We start from the raw sequence: 15362 nt of genomic DNA, 5'->3' as shown, positions 1-15362 counted from the left end.
GATCTTAGGTGATTTTTGTATTCCATTTGACCCTTTTGGGGCTAATTACAATACATGGTTGGTATTTTAAAATAACTGTAAGAGCATTATTGTGTGTTACATACATACAGATGAACAGATTACACAATAAAGGTCACAGTCTACTATTTCCTCACCAAAATATGTGAGAAGCTCAAGGAAAAGTTATAATGATCTCTATTTCCTTCATACAACCCCCTTTCTTTAAAATAAACAAAATACTGTAATTTTCCTCAGGAAGGCAGTGTGGTGTGAAGACCAGAGCACTGGCCTGGGATTAAGGAGAGGTAGTTTCTATTCCTGGCACTGGCTTGCTGGATGACTGTGGGCACATCAGTTCACCGTAGTTTCCCCTCATATTCAATGGGGATAGTGATCTTGACCTCCATTATAAAGCACTTTGAGATTTACTGATGAAAAAGTGCTATATGAGAGCTAAGTATTCATGATACTATCAATTTCTGTGGTTAATAGGGCACAATCTATCACAGTGGCTCTTAACCTTCCCAGACTACTGTACCCCTTTCAGGAGTCTGATTTGTCTTATGTACCCACAAGTTTCACCTCACTTAAAAACTACTAGCTTACAAAATCAAACATAAAAATACAAGTGCCACAGCACATTATTACTGAAAAAATTGCTTACTTTCTCATTTTTACCATATAATTATAAAATAAATCATCTGGAATATAAATATTGTACTTACATTTCAGTGTATAGCATATAGAGCAGTGTAAACAAGTCGTTGTCTGTATCACATTTTAGTTTGTACTGACTTTTCTAGTACTTTTTATGTAGCCTGTTGTAAAAATAGACAAATATCTAGATGAGTTGATGTACCTATCAGAAGATCTCTGAGTACCCCCGGGGATACACGTACCCCTGGTTGAGAACCACTGATCTATTATACCATTAAAATTCAGTGTTTGCACTCTCCTGTGATCCATAATATCTCAATATTCTAATTATAGCAAGATGCCACAGTTACTGCAGGCACCTGGATGGTGAATGTTGAGTTTTTAAATGGTGCACAGTTTAAAGAACATTACAGTTTACACTTCTACTTTGTGTTAATGCCCTGTACCAATGACAAATTATAAGACTAGCTATTAGAGTCTGTTGTCAATTACTCTCTTAAAGAGAGTCCTTTAGCTTTGTGTAAAGGAAAACCAAACCAAATCAAACCATTAATAGCTTCTCAGCCCTGAACTATGTACAATATAATGGTTTAGTTTTAAGTGTGTTGCTTTTCTGAGATGCATGGTAGCTACTTGTCATACTCCAAGCCAGCTAGCGGATTTCTGAATTCTTTGGAGTTTTCACATTGGAGTTCAAGTCCTTGGAAAACTGTCCTGACTTTAAGAGGATTGAAATTACACTTTAAATTCAGATTATATGAAGTTGACCTAAATGTATCAGTTGGAATAAAATCCCTAATAGACTTCAAAATAATGAAGTGGAGCTGTACAAAATTTTTACTCTGAACACATTTAAATGGAAAACAAAAAACAACATTTCCCCTTCCCTTCTCTCAGAGTTGTAATTCCAGTTCAACAGCACTCGAAAAATTACCTAACATTATTCAGTTTAATTAAAAGCAAACTCTCAATCACCTCTTACCTGAGGACAGTTCTATAGTTCAAACCTCTCTAAGGGAAAATCCCATTTTGTTTCAACATCTTGCTTTTACTGGAATCCCAGATGCAAAGCCACACAATTTTCCTTAATCTCCAAATCAAAAGTCTCCCCCTCTCTCGCCCCCCCGGAAAAAAAAAAATCTGCTCCCCCCGCCCCCAGCAAGAAATAGACATGGAGACAAGAAGTCTTTGATTTCCTGTGTAAAACTACTCTGATTTAAGGTGAGGAGAAATATCCCTCATTATTAAGTAATGTTGTTTGCACTAAATGGGAGGAATATAGGAGCTGAAAATGTACAATGACACAGACTGCCAGCATCTTTGAAAGGCACAGAGAATAGGGAAAAGGAGAGAAGAAATAGTGAGACTTTGTATGATTTTTGTAACAGCTCATACAGAGGCAGAGTGTGCACTAAACATAGATTCTTCATGAGAGAGGGTGAGTGAGAATAGTTTCCCTGATTCTCCTGAGCCCATGTGCTGTGCTCAGCCAATCAAGTAAAAGAAATGGCATATAACTTCAAACATGTGACTTCCACCAAACAGCCAACTCAAAATGTATCATATGATACACTCAGATTTTTCAGATGTTGCAAAAAAAAAAAAAAAAAAAACTTAAAATTTTAAAAAAAAAAAAAAAAAAAAAAAAAGCCATGTCAAAATTTGAACCATGTTTCACCAGCATTAGAACATTTCTAATTAATGAGACACTCTGCATTCACAGAAGATGCTTGAACTCCAGACTAGGCTACTTTTTGGTGTATTGGAGTTTACAGGCAAAGGATTTGCATAGCTTTGGTGAGCATGCCACTCTGCTTATCAGGCAAGTTCACTTGCTGTATAGCTTAATGGTTTGTTTGTTTGTTTTTTATTGCTGTCAGTGTTATTTCTGAGGACTACGTGGCTCAGAGGACTGGAAATGAAATTCAGAGGCTTTCACCTCTAGGTCAATGGTTCCATTCTGGTCCAGATCAATAGTGACAGCTCATTCTTAACAAGTGTACAGTGGCCTGTGTGAAATAAGTCCTTGGTCTCAGTCCAGTTCCTAGTTGGCAAGTCTGAACATCACAAAAGATACCATTAAACGGGGCAATAAATTGTCATTCTTGTCCAACAGTTCCAGAAATGAATCCAACGTTGGACTGGGCATGAAGACTTAACTGCACTTTCATGTGTGGACATGTTTCTCCAGGTTGAGGCATATTATCATGGTGGGTAGGAAAGCTCTCTCTTTCTTTCCCTATGCACTAGCTTTCTAAGGTTAAAGAGAAGATTTCACTTTGCAGACTGTCTGGCACCTTTCACAAGCATTAAGAATTCTTCCAAGCCGTCTATTCAAATGTTATTTCATAGGAGTAAATTAATTCCTATTCCAAGTCTTTGTTTTCAAAACGATGCAGTTCGGTCCATGGCTAGTGTATTTGCTCTCTGTCCAATACACACTATTTGCATCTGTCTGTAGTCACAGGGGTTCCAAATAAATTACTTAATTCATAGCAACGAAGGTGCTGAAACACAAAGAATTGAGTAGCACCATCTTTACAATTACCTGTTTGACCTGCTGGTTCCAGACCACAATTCTAAGATAACAGCTCGCTCCCCCACTGAGATCAGAGGCACGATCTTTTTTCTCAAATGAAACAGAAAAAAAAAATCACATTGCTGTGATCTATAGCAGTAACAAACACTTCTATTTCTATGGAAAAAATAAGCAATTATAGTCCATTTTGGCATTATTATTGATCATAACAGGTGTTTTGAACTGCAGACACCCATTGTTTAGAGGCATCTTTACAAGCCATCAGTTTAAACTACAACAGAGACTTCATTGGTGTTCACTAAAAAGCTATCAAACCCTTTTGTAGATCCCTAGATACTTGTAATCCTCCAGTCTCTAGCCCATAGAAAAAGTATGAGCATTTAACTTTAAATCTTAGTAGCACAACTTATTGTTGGATTAATTTATTTCCCTTCCCTATCAATTCTGTAGATTTATAATCACTTTCCTGTTGTATCTGAAGCCAGCACAAACTGCTCTGCCATTGTACAGGTATGACTAACTACTGTCTAGTTCCATTGAATATAGTATCATTTGTCTTACGTTATACAGGCTGGCTGCACTACACGACAGCAAACAGTGACAGTAATTTGCACTGATCTGCCCCCACTGCTAGTCCTGCTGCTACAAATAGCAATTGATTATTACGCTCTAGTGTTATTGACTGTCACTATGAACACAAGGTTTATTTCATTTTTAAAGTAACACCACAGATTTGCTTAGTATTAAAAAATGCCCATTGCTAGAACAGTGGCAGCATCAAATTACACAATAAATCAAAATAAAACATTCTCTTAATATTTCTAAAACAGGAACAAAGGAACAATTAAAATATTGCTAAAAGAGAGGAGAACCCTAGCTGGTATAAACTGATGTGGCTCCGCTTAGTTCAATGGGCAATGCAGATCTACACCAGTGTTTTGGTCATTTCAAAGAAAACTGAAATCTCTGCCATAGCTCTAAAAAAGTCAGCAACCTCTGATATTAATGTTTGATTTTCAAAATTTGAATCCTCTGATATTTGGAAATCACAATGAAACCATTTCCTGACACCGCATACTCCAAGATCAGGATACAGTTTTGATGCAGGTTGTGAAAATACATCCTATTTCATACATGTATATTTTTCTCTTTTTGAATCTTATATGCTTTGGGGTATTAATCTGCAGGATTGTCCCTTGAGTCCATTTCAGATGAGCGCAGAAATTTAGTTCAGTTAGTTAGTCCTTTCTTTCTAAGTGAATTAAGAGACAGAATCCTGTGCTTATCTGACATAAGTGTAGATTTTGTTTTTTAATGCTGTCACCTGTGAGACAAGGCACAGGTAAATCCCAAGCAGTGTCTTTGTGCCCCATCTAAACTGGATTTTGGATGTCTCTTGTGCGTAATACTCCAAGGACATCATAGTTCAGGGAAAATGGTAATGTATATGTATAAAATGTGATTTACTCTAATAGGCTTTAGCAGCGCAACTCTTCGCAAGAAGATACACCCCTGCTACACTGTGTACACAGTCTCTTTTTTTTAAATATATAATTTATGCAGCCTACAATTTATAATATTAACAGTTTTACTTTCATTAAGGAGGAAAAAGAAAATACTCTAATTGACTGTATGGACCTGTTAAAGAACATCTTTCTTTTAAATACTGATTTTGAAATAGTTACCAATCATTCATTTTGCAGATCTTTGCCCTTAACAGTATATGTGTAGTATGGTATAACAGAGCACAGCCTGCAGAATAGCAGCTGAATCTTGTATTTCTGGGAGGCATACGGTCTGCATATATAGAAAGTCTGATTCCTTCCCCTTCTCCTCTAGGCACTATACCTTCTAAAGCTGGACTGTCAAATGCTATTTTTTATGGCAAATTAGTGTTGCAATAGGAGTGATCTACAGATAATGCAACTGCTGTCTGTAACAGAATTGGATCACCAGAGATGGGAAATTGCGTGTGTAATGTATTTTAGATCCCTCTTCACTATTTTCCCATCCTCTAATGGGCCCAAATCCTGCAGTCCTTATTTAGGATAAACTCCTGTTGACTTCAATGGGTGTTTTGTCTGAATAAGAATTGTAGGATCAGGCCCTAAATTAGTGTATTAAATATCTCAAATTACTACTTCCCAAATACTATATGAACCTAGTTTTCCCCTTCTGTACTTTTAATAAGATAATTAGTGTGGTTAATAAAAATTAATGCAGTTAGAGCTCACTCCTTCTCAGACTGAAGTCAATGGGAGTTTTGCCGTTCACTTCACTGAGCACAGGACTGGGTCCGTAGGCAAACCCCTAATTCCCAACAGCAGAGAGGTTGAATATGGGCTTAGATATCATAATCTTACAGATGATGTGCTGGCCCCTGTTCTGAGGTTGGTAGGAAGCTTCAACTGACATCAAGGTGGTCATGGCAATAGGCAAATTGTGATCCTACCTTTCAAAGAACTGCCTAATGCAATACGGATAGCCATTTGAGAGGTTGGTAGGGAAAGGTACATTTGAGATTTCTGAGTACATATTTGTTTCAAAAGCTAAAAGCATAGCGATTGGTAAAAAGAAAATTACAGGTATTACTCATTTTACTACCATGCTATAGTTCAAATTAATGCTTAAGCAGCAATGTATTTATCAATTAGCATTATTTCTCTTTCCCTGTCTGACTCTCTGTATTGTTGTAACTCCATCAAATAGTCATTTGCTTTTTTATGGTAATAATCCCTTCAAATTTGCTCCTTTCATCTGGATCCCGGTACGTTATTTGTTGTTCTGCTAAATCCCTATTACGGAGGCCTAGGAGTTCCAAAGGCCTGATGAATAATTAGAAATGTTTTATCCCTAAGCTTCAAAAGGGTGCTAGAAATAATTATAAGCAAACATTTTATGTAGCATTTCATATCAATCCAATCCCTGCTTTATGTTGTTTGCACTTTAGATAGGGAAGGAAAGAGTGAGATCTTGGTTACCAGCTCTGTCAGCATACAGGGGACAGATGTTCGAGTTGCTATAGCTTTCTTCTTCACTCTACTTCCTGGCAGCTTGGGATGTTCAGTAAATTCCACTGTTAGTCAAGCCTGTAATCTCACAAGGGTGCAGTTAATTATTGATCAATCAAAATGAAGTTCATAATCCTATTGACAACCAGTACTGCTCTTGAGCCTCTCTCTCGTCCATAAAGTGGCTTATTGCAGTCGTCTACTGTGCATATAAATAATGCCAGATCAAACCAGGGAAGAAGGGTTCAGGTTTTGTGACCCAAAGTGTAGTACTAGCCCACAAATATGCACATCTAATTCAATCTTAATCTCAAGAGAATGTTGGGGGGGGGAGTGTCATCTATCAGTTGTATGCCCCTTCAATGGAAAAGATTCACGATGCTTTATCTGTATAAAAACTCGTCAAGAAGGGATATTTCTCTGTATCTTGAAAACCTACCAAACTAATTAGAACACATCAAACTTCAGTATGTTTGACACCATTTTGAGAATTACCCAATCACTTTGTTGTAATTTTTCTGAGTGAAAAGTATCATTTCATGGCAAGTGATCTACTGTCCCAAGGGCAAATATTTATGATAGCTAAGCATTTGCCAGGCTGATCTTTGCTATGAAACTTTTATCAGAGCTTATAAAATATCCCCAAAATAAAATTTAGAACCAGGGACTTAGTTCTGCCAGGTGCTGAGTGCTCAGGGCCTGATCCAGCAAAGCACATAAGCATGTGTTTAATTTTAAGCATATAAATAGTCCCATTTGGAGAAATCCGGATGCCACTGAAGTTGGAGGGAATTTTGCCCTTGACTTCAGTGGGGCCAAGATTTCACCCATTGATTTCAAGAAGAGTTTAAAAGGATTTAATTTAAAGAAGAGAAAGAAATAGAAGTAACTACCAACCGATATTCTGAAATTCAATCTGCTCCCATCTCAGTCTTTGACACTCCTGCATCTCTTACCTCGACAGAGATCCACATTTTTAACCCATTGCTATCCTCGATGATCATGATGTTGCACTCTATAGTGGATCTTCTCTTTGCTCCTGTCTGCATGAGATATTTCTCATCTGTGCATCAAGCTATGATATGAGAAATGAGATCAAGATGAATGCAACCTTACTGGGTACTGTTCTCAAAAGAGGGTAACTAGCGCTGCTATATTTCCTTGTGTAACTGACACTGGAGTCAATGGATATTGGCCACTATAGATAACAGGCAAACTTTTGCAACCCTGACCTAGGTCAGGTGAGTGGTACGAGTAGGTACTATGAAACCACTTTTACCAGAACTTCTATGGTTCACACTTGTATTACATCTGTTTTTATGTTGTATGCATTACAGTACAGTGCATTATGTAACAATATATTGTATTCTAAACTACATGAAAAAGCTTTCTTGATCCGATCTGCAAAGTCGTTATCCTCTACTCACGTAAATCCCCTCTGAAGACCCAACTCTTCTGAGATACTTATACTTACTGATGAAGTCTTCTACAACTTCTTAGACTGTGCACTAGCCATCAGTAAGTAATTGCATAATCTTATTGATGTGCATAATCTTCCTCTCCTACTTTTTGTGTCATATCTGAAATTACCCTGAAAGCTTTTCAGGGCAGGGGTCCGATCTTTAGCTTTATTGAGAGGCATCTAGCACAATCTGGCACCACTAATTTAATGAATAATAAGAATTAATTGTATGGACAATGAAAATATTCCGAACTACATTAGTTAGGATAAAAATGATAAAGGATATAAGTCATGATTCAGGACACCAGAAATGTCAGTGTCTGGGTAGGAAAAAACCTCACCTACAGGCATGTTATTGCATAATTGTCCATTATGCAGGGCTAATGCCTTCTTCTGAAGTGGTTCTGCCCACAGCTGGAGACAAAATACTGGTGTTTGTACAGTGCCTATCACAATGGGGTCCTGGACCATGACTGGGGCTTCTAGGGGCGATGGTAATACAAATAATATAATAATGAGATGTGCCATTGTTCTTATTTGCAAAGGCAATTCCTATGTTCCAATAATGCTATTGAATACTCTATATCAGAGTTTCTCAAAATGGGGTCCGTGGACCCCTGGGGGTTCCTGAGAGTACTTCCAAGGGTCTGGGGGCCCCACTGAGCAACTCCTCCCTCTCTCTCCCAGTGCCTGAAAGCCGGGGAACATCTCTATCTCCCAGGGGCTACTGAAGCCAAACCAGGAGATTTTAGGCACTAAAAGTCAAGTGGTGCAGTGGGGCTAAGGCAGGTTCCCTACCTGCCCTGGCTCCACACTGCTCCCAGAAGCATCTGGCACATCCCTGCGGCTCCTGGGGAGTCAAGGGGTCTCCGCAGGAGCCGACTCCGCAGCTCCCATTGGCCAGGAACTGCAGCCAATGGGAGCAGTGGAGGTGGTGCCTGCGGGCAGGGGCAGCGCGTGGAGACCCACTGATCCCCCCACCTAGGAGCAGTTACCAGGAAGATATGCCAGTCGCTTTCGGGAGCCACCTGAGGTAAGTGCCACTTGGTCAAAGCCCACATCACTCACCCTCTCCCTCACTCCAACCTCCTGCCCCAGCCTCGTGAAAGTGAGTGAGTGTGGGGGGAGAGCAAGTGACAGAGGGAGGGGGGATGGAGTGAGTGTGGGGTGGGAATAGGTGGGACGGTATGGAGCCTTGGGGGAAGGGATGGAATGGGGGTGGGGCCTGGGGCTGAGCGGGGTGGCTTGTGGGTCCCAAATTTTTTTAAATCAAAATGGGGGTCCTCGGATTGTTGAAGTTTGAGAACCGCAGCTCTATGCTGAAGTCAGTGGAAGTTCTGAAGGAAGTAACTATAGGATGACTTCTGAAAACCACAAGATGTAACATATTTATCTGCAACATGGATGCACCCTTTCACCTCACCCTCGCCAAAAAATGCAGCAAGAGATTGTTCTTTTAAGTAACCCCCGTCACACCACAATATGTTTTACAAATACTTATTTGCTCTTTTTGATTAACATGCAAACGGTTCAAGCCCCAAATGTTCATCCCTGATTAAATACGGTACAAACACTGTATATAGCCTGCCTCTTCAAGTTGTATCTTGTCCACTTTATATTGCATTGCTCTTGTACAGGAAGTGGACTGTATTTAATATTGATGGCTCTGTATGTGTCATTTAATCGTCCCTATTGATTGGATTTCTTCAGAGTGTGGGGCTTGGACAGAAGCTTTGATTATACTGTAAGGATTCTTTGCAGTTTTCTGTTACTCAACACCATATCAATGCATCTTCTGGTGTGATATCACTTTCACAATCAATACCTGGAAAGAAAATAAAAGAGAGGCCTCCGGGGAAAAAAGGGAAGAACGTGCATCCAAGTTCCTTTTTGCACATAGATTAAATCTCTCCAATTGAAAACGATTTATTGCATGTTTTAATGTTAGAGCAAGATGGCGGAAAAGGCCTGAAAGAGGCCTGAAAAAGGCCATGAATTGTTTGTGTAATTTTACATAATTTTTAACTTAGAAGTGTCAAGTTCTTCCTTTAATTCTTGGTTGACATTTGAAAATGGATAACTTTTAACAATGAAATGTTAATTTCATTTTACTGTTATTCTTGATTTAATAGTAGTGCCATAAATATGGTTTTGGATAAACTTGATAACAAGCGGACTCTCTCCTTATCAAACTTCATTTTGCTTAGAACTTGCTGTCTCAAAGTTTCTAAAGGACTTTGCTGAGTTAACACAATCCCATTGTTGCAAAATCTAATTGTGATTCCTAAAACCACTCCAAACTTAAACCATACCACTTAGCCAGCATGAAGCAATAATTCCACCCTCCCACATTAATAATATGCAGCAGATGGTGTATCATACTAATGGTGAGATGGGTTACTCCAATGGGCATGCTCAGAGAAAACAGATTGACATGTTCAGTGACTGGCTGAAAATATCCTGGCTGCTTCTGAGCCTTTAAGGCATATACGTTTAAGTTCTTTCTAGTGTTTGCCTGAACTCCAGTTCTATGCATTCATTGTCTTGGGATGAGGGGAATGCAAGCATCATGGACAATTTCTTCTCTATGTGAGTGTTTTTCAACCTTTTCAGGTTGGCAACCCCTTATTCAAAGTAAAAAATATCACAACTGGCTTATATTTACTATAAAAGATGGTAAAATAATTTGGGAGGGGGAGAGGGTTTCAAGAAGTTGACAGAATACTTAATCTTGGATGGTAATGATATTTAGGGAATTGAAGAATGAGATTTTCTTTGCTTTAAATTGTCATAACTTTTTCAACACCTTGAGACACTTCAATTTCCTTTCATGACATCCCGCACCCCACTTCCACAGCTTTATAATCCACTGGTGGAGAACCATTGATCTATCTGGATGATTGTATGTGGGAAGAGGAGAAGCTCTTCCTTATCCAGAAAATCAGGTAAAAACATGAGCCAGTCCTCAACCGGTGTAAATCAGCATGGCTCTATTCACTTAAATGGGGTTACACATTTCTACCAGCTGAAGATCTAGCTCTTTAAAGATTACTTGTTGCCTAGCATTTGTGTAATCTTAATATTCAGGTACCATCCCTTCAATAAGAGTTGTACTGAGACATAGCATCTTTCATCCAGAATAATTCCAAAGCAAACTGCCATTAATTTCAATCACTCTGAGGGAACAAAATAACTTTTTAATACCAGGATGAAGCAAGAAGCTACCGAGAGATGTCCATTTTTATAAGGCAAGCAATCTTCACAGAGAATTCAGCAAGGGACACAAGGACAGGATGATGTGCTGTCTCTCTGGAGTGAAAATAAGAGATGGAACTGCAAGATTGGATTATAAAGTTGTCTGGCAAGTCTACTCTGGTGATACCACCTGTTAAAACAAATGCAATGGCTTCATACAGAACTTCACAGATTTTAGAAGACTTCAGGGATCTTAGAAGGGAGCTGAAAAAAAGGGAATGTCAAGTGAAGTTCCTGGAGATTCTTCCAGTCCTGAGTGAGAGAAGGCAGAAGATACTGGAGGTGAACCACTGACTGTACAACTGAAGTGAAGCTGAAGATTTTGGTTTTGTGGAAGTTTAGGCCACAGTCCAGTGGGAGAGGGGCTGTACAAAAGGGATGGCCTGCATCTCACAAGTAGGCGGAGATAATCTCATCTGGAGACTATCTGGAGCAGCCAAGAATGTATTAAATTAACAACATGATGGGAGGATGCTAAGGAGGCAAATGCAGTACATACGCAAACTGTGTGTGTCATGAACAAACTGAACTCATGTGACAGAAAATATAAAGAGAAGAAAATTTCCAGCTGCTTATATACCTGTGTTTGGAGGAGTTAACAAGCAAGATTAATTTGAAATTCTCATTGATGAGAAGAAACGTGATACAATTGGCATTGCTAAAACCTGGTGAGATGATTGTTAAAAAAACAAACAAACTAAAAAAACCTGATTATAACCTGTTTAGGACGGATAAATTGTGTAAAAGAGGAGAGGGATTGCACTCTACATTAAAGACAGCAATATGTATTTTAGAGCTACTGATATCTCAGAATCACAGGACCTTGAATATATATAGATCAATGTGGTAATTAACAGGGCCTGAATGGGGATACTAGTGAAGGTCTGTTACAGACCAACATATTAAAACAGAGAACAGGAAGAGTCACGCCTTAAGAACATGTCTATAATATGTGAAAAGAAAAATTGTGTTGTTATGGGGAGACTTTAATTGGGAGACATATTGGAGGTCTCGTGACACCAGTAGTAAAATATCTTTGCAGTTTCTAAAAATTATAATTGTTTAACACAAAAGGTATTATGCCTGATCAGAGGTAATTGATAAAGGAAGCCAAAGACATCAGGGAAAAATCCATAGCTGGCATGGCTAAGGACAATAGGAAAGAGTTTTAAAAATATATTAATAACAAAAGAAATCCTAGCAATGGTACAGACCCATTACTAGATGGAGATGGTAAATATGTTGTTAATGATTCAGAAAAGACAGACATGTTCAAGAAATATTTTTGTTCAGTATTTGGAAAGAGTCAGGATGATGTACTGATATCATCTGTGGATGATGAAATACTTTCCAGGCCATTAGTAAGTAACTAAGATTTCTTAATCAGCAGTCTCAGATAACTTGCATCCAAGAGTCCTTAAAAAATTGGTTGAGAAGATCTTTGGCCTGATGTTTGTTTTTAATAAATCTTGGAATACCAGGAAATTCCACAAGACTGGAAGAGAGTGTTACTGTTGTGCCAATGGGGCATTTTTGTAAAGGTATTTAGGTGTCTAAGGATGCAGATTGAAATCAATGTGTTAGACACTTTGGCACCTAGTGGGATTTTCAAAAGCGCCTATGTAAATTGGGTCAAGGGACTTGCCCCTTAAAGGCTGGAGGGCCTGGGGCTAGCCAAAAGAGGGACACCTGCGTGGGTCAGGCAATTCCCTACAAAGGGCAGCAGTTAGCTGAAGTGAAGGGGGAAGCTCAAGAAACTGCAGGAAGTAAAAAAGACCTCTGAAAATATGACCCTGATACCAGGGCATTAGGAAGCAAGAGACAGAAACCTAAGGCTTCAGGCAGGTGGGGCCTGGGAGTGGCCTGCCAAGTAGAGAAAGCCCCATGCAGGAAGGCCTGGGAGAAGGGTGAAAGGGAGACTGCTGGGAGTAACCCAGTTCTAGCAGAGAGACCTATGTGGGATGTGGGTTTTCCCTAATGAGACTATAGGTACGAAAAGCCCGGGAGTGACCTGACAAGAGGGTAAAATTGATGGACTGTTTTCTTTTGAAGCTTTATTTATGTGAATCAACTTGCACCTCTGAGAAAGGGTGCTGAATGGACAAGAGAAGCCTGTGTAGAGTTTAAGAAGTCCTTTAAGGACACTGCAGAGGCACCCCTGTCCACAAGGGGGTGCATGGGAGGCAGCTGACCCCTCCCCTACTTGCATCTGTAGGTGCTTAGGTCCCTTTTAAAATCTGGCCCAATATTTAAGGGCAAGCGGGATTACCTGGATAATTGTACGTCAGATAGCCTGGTATCAGTCTCTCTCAAAATAATGGAAAAGCTGATATGAGTTTCAACTGATACATTAAAGAATAGGAATATAATTAATGCCAGTCAACATGGTTTCAGTCATAGTATCAATAAATCACATGTTAAAATGGTTAGAACTAGGTAACTGACATCTCAGTAAGTAATTCCGAATGAGGAATCATCTTTGATTGGGGATGCTTCTTGTAGAGTTCACCAGCCATTGTTACTAGGTATGATGCTATTCAACATTGTCATAAATGAACTGGAAGTAAACATAAAAATGTTTGCAGATATAATGTGGATGACAAAGATGGTGGAGTGGCAAATAATGAGCAGTCATAGAAGGCAAAATGGATCACTTAGTAAGCTGGGCCCATTAAAAAAAAAACATGTCCATACAAATTTATTCTGCGGTTTCTAACTAGCAAAAGCAGCAGTCATTACTAAACCTGGGGAGATATTTACTGTGAACGTTCACTAGAATTTTAAAGTGAATTTGCTTTGTCTAGGTCTATGTCTTTTTGCATTTGTGAATATTCATATTAAGTAAATTACTGGCAAGGATCTGCATGGAAACAATAGATTTTAAGCAGGTATCAGCAAACATTCAGGAAAAGTAAATGCTGAATTAATAAACATGAGTATTTACACCAGAAAATTGATTTGAAAGAATTACTCCAGTCAGGGAACAAAAGTGTATCATGTGACCTCTGTGTCCAATGCAATTTAACCAAGCCACCTTGAATTTCAGGTATTGAATTCTCACAACAAACTGCTTGTGAACTATCCCCAGCTGGAGAATTACTTGAAAAATATTTCAAATAATGAATCAATATGAGAAGGTCACACTCTGCTCCTGGACAGAAAACTGAATTAACAATTCATCAGAATAATTCATGCAGCTCTGCCCACGGCCTTGGTTTTACACCTCATCTGGAAATAAGTGTACCCATCCCACTATTCTGTAGCATTGGTTCAAAATGGACTCGGAGGAAAGAGTGGTGCATCCTGAATCACCCATGCTATTCAAATACTGACAGGCTCAACTATGCTCAGCATGTGTGATGATCTGATAAGATTAGACCCTGAGGTGATATGACTGTAGACATTTGTGTGTGAACTGTTTAAGACCATATTCTGTGGCAAAGATTGCACCAGCTGTTCCTCGTGAAAGAGTTTAACATTAACTTCCTTACCATCAGGGCCGGCACTTCCACCAGGTGACCCTAGGCGGTCGCCTAGGGCGGTAGGATGTGGGGGGCGTCATTTCGCCGCCCTCTGCGGAATTTCGGCGGTGAGGGGCTTCTTCCACTCTGGGTCGTCAGCAGAAATTCGGTGGCGGGTCCTTCACTTGCTCCAGGACCCGCCACCGAAGTGCCCCGAAGACCCGGAGTGGAAGGACTCCCGCCGTTGAGAACGCAGCTTCAGAGGAGGAGCTGCCGCTGATTACTGTGGAGGAGCGCTGCCGCCTAGGGCAGCAAAAACCCTGGCGCAGCTCCTGCTTACCTTCCCCCCAAAAGAAGAGCAGAGGCTACATTGGACTATTTTCTGCCATACATAAATCAAATGGAACGAGGTGTGAGAATGGAGCCTCTTCCCTACCCTTATTGGTCTTGATCAAAGGCATCCACAGAACATGGTAGATAAAGCTTCTGTGGCCTAGTAAAGTCAAGCAGAAATGTGTTGATTCCAAGTTCTGCCGTGGTATAAGAAGGTGCAACTCTACTGAAATTAGTTTGGCCCAGTATCTAAATAAGACTGAAGAATTTAATAAGAAAAGAAAGCAAGCAGTAACATTTAGTGAATGAGTCATTTATTTAACTGGTTGGTTTGTGTTGAAAGATAACTGGTAATGCTAAAACTGCAATTGCATAAAAAAGACCTATAAGTCTTTGTGCCAATATCCAATAGCTATTTACTGAGTTTTCAAGTGAATATAGTTCTTATGAAAGGTACTAGATTGAAAGCCCTGGAGACTGAATCAGCCCATTCATAGAATAGCTACAATAAGGCATGTTTCTCCAAATCTGGTTGTTCAGAGTAGACCATCGCAATTAGGGTCTGTGCCTTTTTGGGTTAAGCTTCCCAGGCACCGAGTCTGGGCAGGGCGCTGTTAATCCCAGGGGTGATGCATAACTAAAGC

This window comes from Terrapene carolina, unplaced genomic scaffold, assembly GCF_002925995.2.
Source record: "Terrapene carolina triunguis isolate 2854851 unplaced genomic scaffold, T_m_triunguis-2.0 Scaffold62, whole genome shotgun sequence".
Classification (NCBI taxonomy): Eukaryota; Metazoa; Chordata; order Testudines; family Emydidae; genus Terrapene; species Terrapene triunguis.
Note: the sequence above shows the minus strand (reverse complement) of the source record.